Below are 19216 nucleotides of genomic sequence, written 5' to 3'. Positions count from 1 at the left end.
GGAGTCTTATAGTAGTCGGCTTGGGCTACAACACAAAGTACCACAGACTGGGAGGCTTAAGCAACAAAGATTTTATTGTCTCATAATTTGGGGGGCCGGACATCCAAGACCAGGGTGTTGCCAAGGTTAGTTCCTTCTGAGGGCCATGAGGGAAGGATCCGCTCCAGGCCTCTCGCTCTCTGGCTTGTAGCTGAACATCTTCCCTCGGTGTCTGTTCACATGATCTTCTCTCTCTGTGCATCTCTACCTCCCAATTTCCTCTTCTTATAAGGGGACCAGTCATACTGGATGAGGGCCCACCTTATTGACTTCACTTTAACTTGATTACCCCCATTAAGACCAAATACAGTCACATTCTGAGGTACTTGAGGGTTAGGAATTCAACCTATGAATCTTGGGAGGAGACACAATTCAGCCTAGAGTAGATCCCACTTGATTATGAAAGCTGGATCTAGGGTCAGGCTGAGCCCAGTCGAGTACCAGGAACGCCCCCATAGTACGCATCTCACGTCCTCGCTGCTGCACCACGGTGGCCTCTCGAACTAACTTGCTTCTACGACAGTTGTCTTCCAACAGGGACGAGTTCACGACATTTGTGCTTCTTTCAATTTGGCGACGCGGAACATGTCTCAAATCTGTGGCGGATAGTTACTGCTACTTTACAGCTGTTGTAAAAGGCAGTGAAGGGTGGGGGAAGCCCATCAAATTATGTGATGTTAACTCTCTTACGGGCTCCTGTTCTTCCTTTTTATTTATCGCTTGGGTCATCCTGAAGATAGGACGTGAGAGGGTGGGATATCTTCTGCCAGAATTCCAGCATCCTTCTTTCATGAAGTCTTTCTTGTCCATCTCCACCCCCCCCCCCACCGCAAACCCTGGTAAAGTGAAACACTTCCTCCTGTGACCGCTTACGTTCCTTAATTTGAATATTAACCATATGATTCTGATTGTTTGTGTACATACCTATCAGTGCACCCCAACTCGCCAGCCCATCAATGAGAGTATCTAGTCCATTCAGGCTGCTATAACAAAAGTCCGCACGCCGGATGGCTTATAAACGACAGAAATTTATTTCTTGCAGTTCTGGAGGTTGAGAAGTCCAAGATCCCGATGTCAGCAGATTCAGGGTCTGGTAAGGACCCACTTCCTGGTTCACAGGCGGCCATCTTGTGACTGTGTCCTCACATGGCAGAAGGAGCAAGGCAGCTTTCTAAGGTCTCTTTTATAGGCACGTTAATTCCTGTCGTGAGGGCTCCACCCTCCACATACCATTGTTATGGAAAACCCGGTCTGGATCACCCCGCAGAAGAACCAAGCGTCACTCAGAGATCTTGGAAGGAAGCAGGTTTATTTCACACCGGTGGGCCCAGAGGAGATCATTCTCCAGAGATCTGAGCCCAGAGCGTCAACAGAGGGGACAATTTATAGTCTGTTACTTCCGCCTCCCTCATTAATAGTAATTTGGCACCTGCGGCAGGGGGGTAGGAAGGAAATCCCGGAAGGGGAGCCTTCTGGCAAGGACTGGAATTCCCTCATCAGTCCTGTTGGTCATCTAATAACAGATTTTTCCCTAACACCATCACATCAGGGGTTAGATTTCAACATAGAAACTTGGGAGGGCGAATGGGGCATAAACAAACATTCAATCTATAACATCTCTGTCTCTTCAGCATCACTCACGGCATACCTAGTCAATGTTTTTATTCAAGGTTGAGTGACTAAGTAAAAGAGCCAGCACGCGTCTGTACATCAGAAAAGTTGCTGATACTATACAACATAGAATAATAGCCTACTTAGTATATGTGTCAGGTCGGGTCCCCCAAAGCAGACACCAAAACAGGGATTTAGACACATCGCGAATGACTGCTGTTATTTGAGGGGAATTGTCTGTAGGAGAAAATGGGCTGTGGGGTAGGGGGTGGTAAGCAGAAAAGGCAGGGAGAGAGTCTTCAGACCCACTGTGGTTCTGACCCCCGTCGAGGAGATGGGGTAGGAGAGTCTCGGGCACCAGTTCAGTTCCCAGAAACGGATCCACGCTAAACTCCTGGGGGTGTCCTTGAGCGGAAGTGGCCAACAGAGAAGTCCCAGGTCTTCTCGAGAATGAGCACACGTGGGCATCCCTGCCTCTTCTGCATCAATGACTTAGAGCGGGAAGTGTGGCCTTGGGGCGAGTACGGTGCAAACTTGGATTTAGAGCACAGCGGCTGGGGCCATGTATTCTGCACACACGCTATTTACTTATTTACTTACTTCATTACTTATTTATTTTAGGACCACCTTCCTCCAATTCCTCTGCCCTCCAACTCCTGCCTCTGGTAGCCACAAATCCAATCTCTGTACATAGTTTTTTTTTATTTTGCGTATTTTATAACGTTTTGACATTTTAAAAAAACCTTTTCTGGCTGGAGAGGGACTGCTCCTGCAGGGTCTGGCCAGTTCTGGGATAACAAAGACCTCAGCCAGGAGCACGCCTCCGATGTGCAAGCTAACCAATCCAGAGCACGAAGCTCTTTCTCTGGCCTGAACGGCCCAGGAGGCAATAATCCCCTGCCTTAATTATGCCAGGACCAGGTTGGAGGCAATTAGAGCCCACGCTACGGCCCAGAATCCACCGAAATTATTCTTACTAGTCAAAATCCTAAACTGTTTCCTCTGCCCTGCCTTGCTTGCAGAAACCCCAACGAAGGTCATGGTGTAGGCTTTCCTGTCTTCTGTCACTTGACCAGAACCGGGGTCTTCCCCCACCCCCCACCCCCCACCCCCCACCGTGGCCTTGCATGCCCTACGGTAACCCCCTGTCTAGGTCCCGTGAGTATAACACACTGTTTTCTTGTGTCTCCCCTGGGGTCTCTTTTGTGGTGCACCTGACCGATCGTGACCTGCAAGAACATAGACCAGTCCCTCGGTCAAGTACTGTCACTGCAGCAGGAGGTCTGAGCGGCCCCATTGGTGGCAGCCGCAATACAGGTCGATAATAATCATCAGCAGGTGTCAGCGTTGCGTTCCACGTGTCCTACGCTTCGTCTCCTTACTGCTATCAACACTCTGCGGTGGCCTCAGCTAACATGAGGAAAGGGAGGCATAAGAATGTATCTCTTCCCCCTTTGGCGAGCTGGCCAGAACCCAGGTGGCACCCATGGGTCGCTCAGCGGTCCGACACCAAGAACAAAGAGGGGCGCTAACCATCTTGCGGCCAGGCCCTGGGGGCGACCACGGCAGCGGCCTGCGCCTCTGCCCACCTCTTGATGCTCAGAGCCCTTCGGTGGCTCAGCTGAGGCCTGAGGTCAGTGTAGACCCTTTTGTGTCCGACCCGAGTTTGTGCTTCCCTGGGCATGTGCCTGTTGGGGTCCGCCGACAGGGAGCGTGCGCGGCTGTCTGAGCGCCGTGTGACAGGAAGACGGCCGGCCCTGGGCCATGTGCTGCTGGCCGCGGAGTGTGGATGCTCTTTGTTAAGCTCCCAGGGTCTGGAAGGAAGCAGCTATGCTCTTGTTTAATTCCATATGAGCAGCTTTTTTATTTTTACAAATAGTCCTCTTGCTGTTAGGGAGTGAGTGAGCGACATAAATCATCATCATGTCTTTGGCAGCCGGGATTTCTCGGGCATGGTCCTCATTAAAGTCTTTAGTTGCAGGGTTCCTGGAGACCTTCCTTTGATACCTAAAAACATCAAACTGAAAAAGCCGTGGTGAGGAGGAGGAGGAGGAGGAGGAGGAGGAGGAGGGGAGGGGGTGGGCGGGGAGGAGGGGCAGGGGCGGAAGCTCGCAAGGATCCCAGAATCACGGTCGGGAAAGGCAAGGCAAAGCTAGACTGGTTATTATTCACAGCTTAAAAAAACAAAAGAAGAAGCAGAAGAAAGAACCGCAGGAGCCGAGCGGCAGAAGCAGTGAGCCTTCCCTGCTGAACGGAATCCAACAAGCCCGTACAAAGAAGACGGAGCGACGCGGGCGGGAGGGGAAGCTTCTCGGAGGCGATTCACGGAAAGGGAAAGGCTCCCCGAGCCCCTTCCTCCGCAGACCTCAGCCCAGCAGGCTGTGGCAATCAAGGAACTCACCTTTTCCTAGGGCCCCGGTCTCCCTGCTGGGCGGGAATCCAATCCCCGGGCAAAGGTCACTGGGAATACCAACGTGCTGCTGGCGGCGGCTGTTCATTCACAAAATGAGCTCCTTTGTGATAAAAGGAGGGAGCGCAGCCCCGGGGTTTGTGTGCATTCCAGGCTGGTGGAGGGAGCTGCCAACACGCTCGGTCAGTGGGAACCCAGCAGCACATGCATCTCAGTTTACACGATTGATGTGGCCTCGCAGGGCCTTGTATGTTGAATTCCTATAAATCAAGTCACATTTTAAATGCACTAGGGGAGCTGGCCATTTAAAGGAACCCTGCAGCGAATCTTTTGGAGAAGTGAAAAATCACGGCTGAATTGATCTCTTTTGGCAGGCAGTAACAAATATTTAGGAGCCCTTATCATGTGCCAGGCAAAATGCTAGGTGCCATGGGCGGTGTTTAACATGAGGTGTCGTCCCCCAGCTCGAGGACAAGCCTTTGGGAGGGAGGTTTTTGTCTTTGGCGAAACCAGGACGGGCTGAGTACAGCAGTGGGAAGAGAGACTCCAGCTGGAGCCGCGTCCTGTCATTGCCATAGGACATGTACCAGTTGGTCTCCCTCAGAGTAACCACAGGCAATATTTCTCATTCAGGAAGACAAGCGACGCTCAGTGTCTTTTTCAGGCCCGAGGCAGGAGGCTAAGGGCAGGGGCTCTGGGAAAAGACCAGGGCCTTCTGCAACCTGAGTCAGGCTTTCAAATCAATACCCACGGTAGTGGCCATAATCTCTATCTCTGGTTCTCTCCGGAAATCCCAAATGTCCAATGTATTCATTCTAAGCTCTGGCGTGTACAGTTTGGTGTTACACAGATTTGCATATCCCTAGAGTCAAATCCTATCCTGAAGACGTGTAAGTGCTAGCCTCTAGCACTTGAGAAACGTACTGTGCTGGAAAACAGATCCTAAAATAATCGAGGCTGTGGGGAAAACAAAACAAAATCAAACAACATTTGCGTGAATCCAGATTCAGCTGGCGGGCAAGAGCATGGACTCAAGTGTCAGCCCCAGTGGAATCCGGTTCTACCGTGTTGTTACATGACCTTGGGCAAAGTATTTAATCAGCTTTGTGTGTTGGCTTGCTCACCTGTAAAACGGGCATAAATAATAGAATGTACCTCCTAGGCTATTTGTAAGGATTAAATCAAAAGTGATTTTACATCTGAAGGCTTAGAAGAATAACTAGAATATAGCACATACTCAGTAACATTAGTTATTATGATGTTGGAGTTCATTTAAAAAACAAAACCCGGGGTGCCTGGGTGGCTCAGTCAGTTAAGCGTCTGACTTCGGCTCAGGTCACGATCTCACGGTTCGTGGATTCGAGCCCCGCATCGGGCTCTGTGCTGACAGCTCAGAGCCTGGAGCCTGTTTCGGATTCTGTGTCTCCCTCTCTCTCTGCCCCTCCCCCACTCGTGCTCTGTCTCCCTCTGTCTCAAAAATAAATAAACATTAAAAAAATTTTAAAAAAAGCAAAACCCTAAACATATATTACACGGTTTAAGAAGTCGGCCGGTCTGGTATTAGCTGGCTGTCACCTGGATGAAGCATCATAAAGAAGGGACTATGCATACACTAAAGTCTTACCACGGTTGGAAGCATATTCAGTATCTCCAAGGGGAAAGGAACTCTAAGTAAGCCAGGGAGGATCTTTGCAGATACTATTCAGAGAAGCAGCTTTGGCATTCAGGATGGAAAACAGATCTTGTAAAGGAATCATTGGGTCCATCCCAATGATTTGTAGTGAGGACAAATAAAAAACTCAGATGAAGTCAGAGACTCAGCCAGGATATACGTCTTCTCGGTTAAAAAAAAAAAAAAAAAAGACAAAAATTTAAGTCTCTGACCTTTCAAACCACCACGCAGGCTTCCCAGTAAGAAAGGGACTTTCTCTGCAGCTAGAATAACACATGATGTGCTTCATCAAACAAAGCAGATGGTTATCACCTTTCTTTTGGGAAGGAGCTGGGCGGGGGGAAGGGAACAATAATATATCTTGTCCAAATAGAGACGCAGATAGGTAACAGGTTTGGTAATAAAGGTCTTGTTTTTAGGGCTTGAAGTGTGTCCCAAAGTTCTAAGGAGATCTTTGGAGGCAATCATGTCCTCATGTGACAAAAACCGTAGAGTACAAGATGTGTGGGGGCCTCGGACGCAGCATGGCCGTTTCCGAGGCCCGGAGGACATTCGTCCTTGGACCAACCGGGATGACGCCCCCGGACCACCACACCCAGTGGGAGATCAGAGCACGGGGAAAAATTCCTCTATGAGGTGGACCCTTCCAATAGCATACCGGCCCTGCTCCTGTGAACCAGCACAGGGGCGGGATCCTTACCTCTCCCTTTGAGGCTCTTCCCTTTGAGGCTCTTCCCCCGAAGATTTAGTGGCAAGAAATCCATGTTGACCAAGCAGTTGCGGATTTACCACAGGCAAAAAGAATTCTTTTTACCTATATCAGTTCTGTAGGCTGCACGTGCTTCCCAGATGCCGTCTTCTTCCATGTTCTTTATTAAAATGGAATGTACTGAGATAATGTCTCTTGGAAGCCTCTCAAGCTGAGCACAGATCCTAGGGAATTCCCAGAGACTTTCCCTGGCATCTGGGATAGAGTCCACACTGACGGGAGGAATCTCCTTCCCTAAGTCTTCTCAAACCCGTCTTCCCCAGCTCCGAAGCACAGACTTGCACTTGCTCATAACCAATGACAAGGCCGTCTTTGTCCTGGGGCTCTTCTTCCAGATCCCAGCCCCCACTCCACTAGCCTATGAGACCCACGGTAAAAGCACCCCGGCTGCACGTGACCATGTTTCAAAGTTAAAGCCGCAGCATCCCAGATACCCACTGATGTGAAGAGTAAACGAAAAGCTGTCTCAAGTCACAATAGGAAGAAAAATAATAATAATAAGGCTGGGACAACCTGGTCTCGAAGTGAGATGAAATCAGGATACAGATGACGGCATCCAGAATGGGACAACAAAATGACGGTGCTATGCAAAAGTGTCAATGATAAAACCTCAAAGGCAGTTGGAAATGCCGCGGAAAGCAATCGAGACAGCCGCGATCCTCCCCCCCGTGAGGGCTGCCAGGAGGTGACCAGCAGAACAGCTGAGACAGAGAAATGGTAAACTGTGCCGACCTCCCTCCGTCTGCAAGATGATCCAGGTGCAGAAGCTTGAGAAAGGAAAACAGGTGGAGAAAGATGCGCTGTGTCCGGGAGAGAGGCAGTGCAGTGAGGCTGTGAAATTCTTTGGGTTGATATCCAAAGAATAGAAATCGTAGGCCAAGCCTGATGTCGCTCCTGCCCTTGGTACTAACAGGAAGCAGGAGGGCAAAACTCACCAAGTTTTACATTGAACTCAAAGCTCTACATTCGCAGAGAACCAGACAGAGACTTGCACTGAAAGGCATATGGCAGGTCCCTGGGTTCTTGCCTGTGTTTTCGTCCTGCCCTCAGGGAAGGAGATAAGACCACTGGCCGGGTGATAGGACTCAGTGCCTCCTTCGAGAAGATAGTGGCCCAGCTGGGAAAAACAAATGACAAGTCTCTCCAATCCTCAGAAGGGGCTTTGGTGCCAAATAGTATGGGCTTCATGCAACGAAGAAATAGACGTGAGGACTTCTGGAAGCGTCTCTGGACTATAAGCTTATGAAAAGTAACGGTGGTGGCATTCTCGTTTTTGTACGCCCCTGCTGAAGCCGGCTTACCGTTGGTGCATCGTGAGGGGCTGTTGAATGAGGTAGCAGGACACTGCGTGCGTCTTTGAGACAGTCTGGGGGAGGTGGGGTCTGTCCTTGCACTGACTAGCCCATGGCCTTAGGCAAGCTCATTTGGATCCCTGAGCCTCAACTGTCTCATCTGGAAAGTAACAACAACAACGTCCACCACCCAGAGCGGCGAAGAGGCTGGCAGGGGAAGCCTCTCGTGGATCCAGCTGGCTGGCTGCCTGGCGCTCAGAAAACTCAAGGAGAGGCAGCCATCCTCGTCCTTATTTTCATCATCGTCCTCCCCTTCTAGTTCTCACCCAAGTCTGTGAGCAATGCATGTCCAGGCAGTGACCGATATTTTTAGTCACCGAGGCAGCCAGGCCAATCTTCCACCTATCCCTTAGGCAATAACTGCAATGATCATCAAGTTCCTCTGTCTCCCCCGCTGAGTTCTAGAAGGAACTCTCTCTCTCCTCCCAGATTGCTAGCGTCTGAAATTTCCATTGCTTCTCCTGTCCTTGTGTGGCCCTCTCCCTGGGGCACACTGTGCCTTGTCTGGGAGGCCTGCCTGCCCCTTCAGCCTACACCCACTAGGGGGCAGGACTAGCAGCAAAGGGGAAGGGAAAGAGGGAAAGCGCTAGAAAGGGTCATCCCTAACACCAGCCCATGAACATCCCCTGCCTCAGCTTCTCTCCCTCCTCACTCCTTCACTCCCATCCGCTCCGGTGAGCAAAGGCCCGGGAGACAATCAAGTCTGGGTTTTCCACTTCTGTGAGGAAAGGCCCCCTAAACAGCACTGCATGCAACCTCAAGCCTTCACGTCTCCAAAACCCCACTATTATTCCTCAGCTAGCTTTTCTCCTTCCTGAGGGGGTCTAAGCGGAAAAGACGAGTCAGTGGGGTTGAGGACGAAGGCTTCTTATGGCTTGTCTGTTTCATGTCTTTGTTAGAGGTACAAACCCTTATACAACCTCAACAATGAGTACAGTCTGTCTTCTCAGGGAGGGGAGAGTAAAGCGTAAGGCTGGCTTCCGTTTCTCCTCATCTCAGAGTGGAGTGAGGATCCGTCTGAATCAACAGGTAGGGGCAGCATGAAGAGGAGCAGGCCATTCATTCCTTGTGGTCCAGAGGAGAAAGGGGAGCAGAAGACAAGGGCTGAGCAGGGCACTCACTTCCACAGAATTCTCCTCATTCCGTCCTCACCTCCCACTGCCTCTGCTGCCATTGGAGTTCCCACCGTCAGCCCTTAGATTCACCACTCATGACCTCTGAGCTAATAGAGTCCCCATTCTCACCATCCAGTTTGATGCATCAGGACGGGGAAGGGGGGAGGCTGCCAAGGTTGGGAGGCCACGGGGGCAAAAAAACATTTGTTCCTGTTGCCTGGGTTGAACTCAAGAACTTATGCGCCAGGGAGATGTTGGGAGTCATGGTAATCGGGCTCGATTACCAGGATCCCAAGATACAGGAAACCCAAGCATGCTTGAAACAGCATGTCCTCTTGAAAATAAAGAAAATCCAGAAATCCACGAGAAGCCGTGTCTTCTATTCTACTAAGCACGCGGAAAAGAGGGCCAATCCACAGAGTTTTCGGAAAACAAAAAGGCCAGAGGGAGGAATGCCGCTTTATGAAAGAATCTGGCATGGCCGCCATCATATGTCTAGGGATGCCTCCTTAGTAATAATCAGAAAAGCACAGACTGATATAAAAGAAGAAGAAAGCAAGCTTTATTTGTTAGAGAGAAAACCCGGGAGCAACGTAAGAGTTTATCGATGGGGGCATGATCCAGTGAGACTTGACATACCCAAACAGCGGGGTATTGTTCAGTCACTACTGTGGAAAAACATCTGATGGCGTGGAGAAATGCCCAGAAGGTGTTAATAAAGTATATAAAGCTATATAATTAGTATGATCCCAATTATGTAAATATATGCACACAAAGACAAGACTGGAAAGAGAAAAATGTTAATAGCGGTTATCTGTAGGGCATGGGTTTGTACTAGCTCTTTTTCACCTTTCTAATTCTTTTGCATTAAAATTTTTCCCTATAAATAGCACATTTATTTTTTGCAGCTACGAATGCATTTTAATTGTAATTAAATGAATAACTTGAAAATAAAAGTTTTTAAAAAGAGAGAGAAAAGCCCTCCCTCTTATGACCAAACAGGGCTTGATTGCTTTCCTCCCTCAACCACTAACCTGCCAAAAACATAGGGGCAAATCATTTAACCCCCTCGATAAAAATAAACAGCATTGTCTTTATGGAACTATTTTGTATCTTAATCACTTTTGAGGTCTGTGTTTGAATTCTGCTGCCATAAGGAAAAGAAAGCCAAGATTTTCTACGTAGAGGGAGAGTTAGCACCCAGGTCATTTCTAAATCTTCTTCATCTCAATTCTTTGATGCAAAACCCGAGTGCCAGGCCACTGAGCTAAGCACCGTGGCATCTCTGTCCTCTGTGCGTTACCCCCAGAGAAGACTGAAGAAAGGCAGGCCCTCAGCATAGGAGCTGTGGAGCGGTCCCAGGAGATGTCTACACGGGGTCCCCTGAGGTGCTTAAACTTTTTTTTGGTCAAGGTCCAATGTCAGAATTGCACCTTTGTGAGTCTCAGAAACTCGGAATGGGCCCATCTCCAGAGAGGGCAGGTGAAGACGGAGACAGGCAGAGGTGGGGCAAGGGAGTGAAGTAGACAGGGCGTGGAAGGTTGTGACCATTTTCACATGGCTTTTAATTATCCCTTCTTCCACCTTGCCTTTCGTTCACTCCCCACACCCCCACCACACAACCGCAACCCCACCGCCATATACACCACAATTGAAGTGGCTGCAATTTTCACTGTCTTTTCATAAATTACTTAAAAGCCTTTCTGTTGCTACTGGGAAATGCCAGCTTTGGGAGCCTTTCTCTGCAAAAGGAACCCTCCAAATCAAAACGATACTTGGAAACTGAGATAATACAAATGTCAATGCTTACCTGAAGTTCTGTGATTTCCAGGAAAGATGCTAACAGCACATCTGCAAACCTGGGACATCCCCTTGGGCATCAGGACAGCTTGAGCCAGTGAGCAGCAGGCTCTTCAGGAAGCAGACAATTCCAGAACCCTGAGGGATCACAGCAATGAACAGCAATAGCAGACACTGCTCATGTTTCTTTTTCCAACCTGAAAGGAACAAAAAAAAAAATTTTTTTAAGTCCTTTCCTCCTCTTTCTGCCCTGGACTTTCTTAGCCTTCTTCACCTATCTCCCCCAGTGTGATTCTAGTAAAATATAAAATCCCAGTTAAATGTGAGTTTCAGATAAACAACTAGTAATTTTTAGTATCAGCGTACCCTAAATATTGCATGGGGCATACTTACACTAAAAAATTATTCATTGTTCATCTGAAATTTAACTGGGTATCCTGTATTTTTACTTGCTAAATCTGGAAACCTGCCCCCTCTCCCCCAGTCATACCTATTTTGAGAAATCACAAGAAAAAAAGATTAAAGGAAGCCAACCATTTGCCTGAGACACAAAAGAAGGAGAAGAAAAAAATATCCCTCTACTGGTCAGGAACCCTTATGACTTGGGATTTTAAACTTGGGACTTCAGGAAGAGGGAGGAATAAGTTCTACAATGGACACTTCCTGATCATGTTTAAGCTAGCATTAACATTAGTTTGAATCTAAGGAGAAAGAGCTAGAATCATTGTTTGCATTGTTAACCTTAAAGTAGTATTGTGGTCCAGCTGGCACATTTGGGGCTGCTTTGAATTAACTCCTCCTTTATTAGGAGCAGTTCTTAGGTCTGCTTCCCAGTTCAGAGTTTAGAAAACACCGACTCTTGCTTACCTGTGCTCCTGAAGTCTAAAACCTGGGCATATGGAGTCTGTCTCAGGCCAACAGCAGCCACCTCAGACCACAGATAGGTTTTCCTGAGAAAGAGAGAAACTTGTTTTGGAGAAATACTTCTGTTGTTTTTAATAACGATGCTTTATCCCCTCCCATATGTAAAGTTATAAGAAATATTTCAGTTACCCGCACCAAATACCCTGAGTTTTTGGTAAGACTTCGTCTTGCTAAAAGGACTGAACAACCTCAACTGGGCCTTCTGCTTCTGGGTAAGACTGCACTTAGGTCATGCCAGCAGAAACAGGTTTTCTTTGAACCTTGCTTAACTCAAAAATTCCAATTGTATTCCAAGTTATTGAAGCCACAGCAAAGTATTTTAGGGGAGCAGGGTAGGTGAATGGATTCAGATCCAGGATTCGCCTAGTGTCTGTGGCATGGTTTTGGTCAATTTAGTTACCCACCATGTGCTTTGGTTTCCTCAGCAATAAAAGAAGGGTCTGGGGAGGATGAAATGAGCTAATGTACGTCAAGTTCTTAGAACTGTGCCTGGCGCAGAAACGAAATCCACAAGGAATGGTGACAATTAATATTATTATGTTGTACTACTGAGGGGGATGCAAATAAAAAATAATTACCAGGAAACAACACGGCAATAGTATCGAGAACTTTATTTTATTTTATTTTATTTTATTTTATTTTATTTTATTTAACGTTTATTTATTTTTGAGACAGAAAGAGACAGAGGATGAACGGGGGAGGGGCAGAGAGAGAGGGAGACACAGAATCGGAAGCAGGCTCCAGGCTCTGAGCTGTCAGCACGGAGCCCGATTCAGGGCTCGAACTCACGGACCGCGAGATCGTGACCTGAGCTGAAGTGAGATGCTTAACCGACTGAGCCACCCAGGCGCCCCGGCAAGAACTTTAAAGTTGTTCTTCCGTTGGACACAATGATTCCGATTTCTAGAAATCCCACCCTAGGAAGCTAACTGGAGATGTAGACACACACGTAGATACAAAGAGACGCATCACAGGGTGATTTATCATAGTCAGATACCAATAGCTGCTGAGCATCAGGTCCAACACCAGGGAACCTGTTAAATAAACAGAAGTGTATCGATTTGACAGACTATATGCGCTGTCACTAAATATCTCATTTTTAAGGAATTCTTATTAAATGTCACAGGAAATTATTATGATTAACTAGAAACAGGAAAAGCATAGTAAAACATAGTTTTGTTTTATTGCATAACCTACAGTGACAGCCCCTAGTTATAGCTGAAAGGCAAGGGCTACCGGCCATGTGTTTATCCTTTTAGATGGAGTTAGACTAATGGCCAGTAGGAGAACCCTCAAAAGTAACATATGTATATTCAGTCTAATGGAGTAGACGGGAGAAGCACAGATGACTACAAACAAGGATCATACTAACATGCTCATGAGTCCAAGAGAGGGAGCACATAAAATGTGTAGAGATGGCCTGATGTCCGCCAAGTGACTGAGACTCTGGCCCAGCTCACGGAAAACACGGTGGGATCCATTAGTGATATCTGGGGATGTCTAGGCAGTATGCGCAATATACATGTGTCATCCCTGACACGAGTGATGAGCGTGCCCAAGGAATCAAAGAATGGTGAATTTGTCCAAGAAAATTTCAAGGAAGAATCTTAATGAAATGGGCCTAGACTCTTTAACTTGTAAATACGTCACATGTCACACTTAACCAGGGGTAGCCACAAGTAAAGGATGGACCGGATAAGAAAGAAAAGCCGGGGAGCCAAATACGTTGGACTGGAGATCCAGTGATCTCCAGTGACTAGATCTGTGTGACTAGAGCAAGATCACATAATTCACTCCATTTGTTGGAAGGTCATGAAAAGCCAGGGCCCGGGGACATCTTGGTCGGGACCAAGGAGCATGCTGGTACCAGAAGTCAAAACAAGGATTGTCAAGCGTTTATCAAGCATTGGAGGCATTTAATCATCCCAACTCCCTCATATGGTAGGAAGTGTGGTCCTTAATTTGCCAACAAGGAAACTGGGGCTCAAAGATTTTGGGGTCCCACAGCTAGAAAGGGCAGAGCTCTCTTCAACCACAGGTTTGTCAGATGCTAAAGACTGGAGGTGTATCTAAGTCCCCAGCCCTCTTGTCTCCGACGGTGAGGCAGAACCTGCTGCCCCATGAGTCATGGGAGGATTTTACCGTAAGGTTAAAAACCAAGGAAGAAACGAGAGGCCCAAAGATTCCCAGCTTGACTGTTTCTTGAATTTGCTCTCACACCGCGTTCCTCCTCAGGGTTATCTGATTTGTCCGGATCCACTGATAACCAATAATTTTCAAATGGCCAAACACTGAGCTAAATAGTTATCTCACTGAATCTTTACCACCTTCCTAGGTTGTAGGTACTATCACTGTGCCCATTTCACAGATGAGGAAAATGAAGCTTACGATAGTCTTCTGTCAAACGCCTAGGGACACAATGATGGTAAAGAACATCCTGTGAGGGTTTTTGTCCTCCAGGGTGTACTGAGAATGTCAGAGAGAGAGAGAGAGAAAGAGAGAGAGAGAGCCCGGCATGCCCACAGGTGCTAAACAAGCCCAGGATAGACCTGAGAACTGGCCCAGCTCTGAGCTTTCCTCACTGCGGACTCAGCAGCGGGGTCGACAGAGGCTAAATCCAATTCCGTAAACACAGACTTCTGGTAAGCCAGTGCTCTCACTTTTGCTCAGTGTCGGCTGGAGGTTGCATATGGCTTGAGTACTAAACAGTTCTGCAGGGAGGCCAAGTGCAGAAATCCGTGCCTGAGATTTTCTACATTTACAAGAAGACTGACCATGTGGGGCTCTCAGCCAAGGTCAACCTGGAACTGGAAGGCTGAGCCCAGGCTCGGAGGAGCCAGAGCCAAGGTGGAAAGCTCCAGGCGCTGGGAGGGCAGGGACGGAGCGGCTAGAGTAAAAGGCCAAGTGTGGGAATGTGTCTTGAAAAGAACGTGCCGGGGAGGACCCAGCCCTCACACCTCAGGGATTTGGGAGCTGGCCGTCTGCAGAGGACAGTCCTGCCAGATGAGTTCAGCCATTCCCACTTCATAAAGTTCTTGGTACAAAACTCAATGGCAAACGCAGCCGTGAATGTAATTTCTGAAAGGAGATGATTGGGAAGGTGGTTCTGCTTTTTCAAAGTTCTATTCTGGCGGTCAGGAGAAGGGCACCGGGGAGAAAAGTTCCTGGACATTTGCCAACACCCCCATCGCGGCCCAGAGCCCCACTATGCCCTAGCAGCAGGACGAGGGGGAGCCCTGTCTTCAAAGATCTCTCAAGAGGAAGAGGGGGCTGCAGTCAGGGCCAAAATGAACCCAAGAGTCTGGATCTGGTTGCCAGAAGAGGGTGGAAGAGTGGCAGGGTCAGTAAAGAGGACAGGTCATGCACTGGTGTCCTCACACACTGACCCTGAAATAACACGGCCCCGGATTGCCCTCTGGGTGACGGAACTTCAAGGCGTACATTAGGCAGCTCAAGGAAGAGACACACTGATTACATATCTAATTTGCTGTCACTGTCCCCACGACATCACATATGTCACTGTGGTTTTCCGGATTACTCTCGACTCTGAACACCCGAATCTATTTTCCCTGATGAGTCGGTATGAATTTTTTTTTCTTGGCCCTGGTTTTATTTTCTTCCTTCCCGTCGGCATCCCTTCTCAGATCTTTGCCGGTGTTTTTGGTGTCTCCCAAACCCCCGAACGTACAGGAGCTTTTTCTAGACTGCAGACTCTTCTGGCCTTTCTCTTGCCTTATCGCTCAAAATGATATCAAACCTCACCAAACTGTCTGTCATTGCTGCCTCCGGGTAGATGTGGCCCAGCTTTTCCCCCTTGATGTTTTGCACTGTGTTCAGGGCGAGGGTAAAGTGAAGTCATCACAAGTGCTCTTTTAAGCTTAAGGAATTTGATAAATGAAGTTGTGTGGGGTCCTGGCAGGCAACATGTTTCAGCAAAGTACAGTGACCATCTGTGGACCAGTCTCCTGGTTTATTATAGGCACATATTCCAGTTCAAATTGCTTTGTGAAACTTTTTTTGTGGGTCTCTCTCTTTTTATATTTCAGCTTTATACAATTATTCCCAAATCCTCAAAACTGACAGTGAGGGAGAGTAATTTGAAAGGACTGCTCAACGTAAGTCTTTTGAAGATTTGCATCATAGCTACATTTTTCTAATTTCCTGGCATCTCCTCTGTTCTCCTGGGCTTTTCGAAAACAATTACAAGTGGGCGAATACGTTTAGTAACCGATTCCATCGAGACTTCTGGACCAACTTTTGGACTTTCTGTCTCTGGACATTTTAGATCTTAAAATTCATTTGGCACCCATCCGCGTTTCCAGAACAAGGAAAACGAGTGCATATTCTCAAGGATCTCATGATCTAATGAAGGGCAAGGAAGAGGTCCAGATTCCTATGTCGTTTCTGAATATAGAGAATAACGTCTGGAGGAAAGAAGGAAGTTAGTAAATTAATTACCCTCATGTTCAGAATCACAGAATTTCTTTCATCCACTTTATTGGCTTGGGAAACAAAGTCATTCACTTGTAAGTTTTCCAGATAGACTGTCCTGTCTTGATCTCTAGAGAGCAACTTTCCTTTTTCCCATCCCTGAGATTCTTTCCCTTCTTGTGACAAATGAAAAAGATGTGAGGGCCAGTTCTGATCCTAACTGCTCCAGTAAAATTTGGTTTCGTCATCAGAGGCGATCTGGGCTCTCGAACTACTGAGGACGTCCACCAGAGTGCTGCCGGGAGCGCCGAGGACGCGAATTGTCACCTCCGGTGCAATGAGAACTGGGGTGTGCTCCTTTGAAATGGAAGTTCTGCCACTACCCCCCAAAAGCTTGGGAGGGGGGACTCGTGTGCTGCTTTTATAAACCGAAACCCTTCCCCCTCTGCCAGGGAAAGCCAGACCTGCTCCTTGCTTTGACTAGAATTTCCCTGAATTGGGGCGCCTGGGTGGCGCAGTGGGTTAAGCGTCTGACTTCAGCCAGGTCACGATCTCGCGGTCCGTGAGTTCGAGCCCCGCGTCAGGCTCTGGGCTGATGGCTCGGAGCCTGGAGCCTGCTTCCGATTCTGTGTCTCCCTCTCTCTCTGCCCCTCCCCCGTTCATGCTCTGTCTCTCTCTGTCCCAAAAATAAATAAACGTCGAAAAAAAAATAAAAAAATAAAAAAAAAAAAGAATTTCCCTGAATTAACAGGTTAATTTGGGAAGAATTGGCATCTTTCCAGTGTTGAAGAACATCGGACTCTTGGTTTATTCAAGGTTTCTAGTAACATATTATCCTTCTCTTCATGCAGGTCTTGCCCATTTATTGCTACATCTGTTCCTATGTACTTGAGAGTTTTTGTTGCTACTATGAATAGGGTCTTTCTTCCCTTTAAATTTTCTAATTGAGCATCACTACTGATCAGATCTCTTTTTTTTTTAAGTATTTTTTACAAGTTTTTATTTATTTACTTTGAGATACAGAAAGAACACAAGCGGGGGTAGGGGCAGAGAGGAAGAATCCCAAGCAGGCTCCACACTGTCAGCACAGAGCCTGAAGCAGGGCTTGACCTCATGAACTGTGAGATCATGACCTGAGCCAAAATCAAGTGTTCACGCTTAACCAGCTGAGCCCCCCAGGCGCCCCATTGACCAGATCTCTTATATCTGACTACCTTGCTGGACGATGTTAGTTCTAATGGTTTTTCACTCCAACGTCTTGGATTTTCTACATAGATAGTCCTCTCTTTATTTCCAATTTTTGTACATTTTTGTTTTCTTGTTGCATTGGCCAAGGCCTTCAATGCTATGAGCAGTGATAGCTGGCATCATTGTCTTATTTCTACATTTAGGGGTCTGCTTTAGTATTTCATCAGTAAATACAGTGTCTGTTGCAATTTTAGGGTAGACAGATACTCTTCAGGTAGAGTTAAGAAAAGAGAAAAATTTTTATCCCAAGTTTGCTAAGGTTTCTTACCAGGAAAGATGTTGAATTTCATCAGATGCAAAATCTCATGAAGCATAAGATTTCCATAACAATTTTTGATGATTCAGAATAAGCTTATCTTACCACAACTCTTATGCTTTTACAGCCTTTCCAAATTGGTCAATATCATAGCCAAATATCTATAAGCAAATGTCCTTCTCAGGATTTTTAAAAAAATCACGGTGGGATCCCATTTTTAGAGCTGTTAGCAGAACACAATGTATAATGTAAGTCATTGTTCTGAAACAAAGTCCGCATTACAGAATACTATTTTAAAGGTTTTTTTTGTTTTGTTTTGTTTTGTTTGAGAAAGACAGAGATAGCACAAATAGGGGAGGGGCAGAGAGAAACAGGGGGAGAGAATCCCAAGTAGGCTCCGCGTTGCCAGCTCAGAGCCCAATGCGGGGCTTGAACCCACGGAAGTGTGAGATCGTGATCTGAGCCGAAACCAAGAGTCGGATGCTTAACCGACTGAGCCACCCACGCGCCCACAGAATACTATTTTAAAAATGATCAAAATTGTGAGTACCAAACCCCAAGCTACAGGTGTCATTTCATGCTCTGATGAAGAGAAGAAAACTTCAAATCTTACCTTTATATATCTAATCAATTTCCTCACTCTAGGTCTTAACAGACTTCCTTCTTTCACGATATATCTTGTCTCTCAGTCCCAGTCTCAACAAAGGAACAGCAGGAATAAAGATCGTAGTTCTCCACACCTCGGAATCATACTTCACTTAAAACACACAACTTGTAAGAATCCAGACCCAACAGGGATGGAACGCTCCACAGCTTTGCCTTTTGTGTGGAGGAGAGGGAACTAGGCTGTGTTCTAGAATGGGGACCGATATTAGCTGATGTCTGGAAATGTCAACACAATGAACATGAAGTACCAAACTCATGTGACACCAGGGGCCTGGGGGTGGGGCTCCTGAATGTTGCCTCTACCGTGCTGCACACCAGGACCTTGTGGCTGACCTTGTGTGCTTCCCTAAGTCCTTGACTCTGCCACTTGCAGCATCCCTGTCTCTGTGGATTTATGATGTGTTGCCAGTGTTATTACTTTCCCTGCTCCCACCCCTTCCACCCCAAACATTTTCAGCACTGTAAGTAACACATTTCCACATAAAGGCGCTGAAAAGTCAAGAAGCAGAATTTCTCCGCGAGAGGAGCTGTAGGTAAAGGGCCTCCCCCACCTCATCACCTTCGAAGCCGGCACCCAGGAGGCTCTGTCCACTAGTGAGAAAGACGGAGTAGAGAGAATGGGAGGAGAAGGATGCTCAAGGGAGATTGACCCATCTGGGGTCATTTCCCATCATGGTCAGTGCCAGGCCAGCCCTGGGAGCAGAGAGCTCCTCCCAATTTGTAGGGGCAGCCTTGATTCCCTTAACAAGAACCGAATGCCTCTTCTTCTGGTCCTGTGGGATAGTTGGTACAGTGAAAAGTTTTATTCATATATGCTGTCACCATAGGAACCTGTACGTTGGGGAACCAACCAGTGCTTCTAGTCTGCTATCGCTTTTGTAAGAAGTAAAGCATTGATGGTGACGTGGCTTTTCATGACAAAT

At 47.3% G+C, this 19216-nt stretch overlaps 1 long non-coding RNA gene across 2 annotated transcripts; it reads right to left on the bottom strand.

The window, feature by feature from the left end:
• Nucleotides 1-2776: 2776 nt before the first annotated feature.
• On the bottom strand, nt 2777-12275 carry LOC111561385. Of its 2 annotated transcripts, XR_002743929.2 has the most exons (5): nt 11636-12275; nt 10779-10965; nt 6433-8918; nt 4052-4320; nt 2777-3671 (listed from the first exon to the last, which is right to left on the bottom strand). It is a non-coding gene; the product is annotated as an uncharacterized LOC111561385 (long non-coding RNA). The 2 variants fall into 2 exon arrangements; XR_006600838.1 differs by lacking the exon at nt 6433-8918 and having other exon boundaries at nt 11636-12263.
• Nucleotides 12276-19216: the final 6941 nt, after the last annotated feature.

The sequence above is a fragment of the Felis catus genome, chromosome B4 (assembly GCF_018350175.1).
Source record: "Felis catus isolate Fca126 chromosome B4, F.catus_Fca126_mat1.0, whole genome shotgun sequence".
NCBI lineage: Eukaryota > Metazoa > Chordata > Mammalia > Carnivora > Felidae > Felis > Felis catus.
Note: the sequence above shows the minus strand (reverse complement) of the source record. Positions and strands in the feature narration are given on the sequence as shown.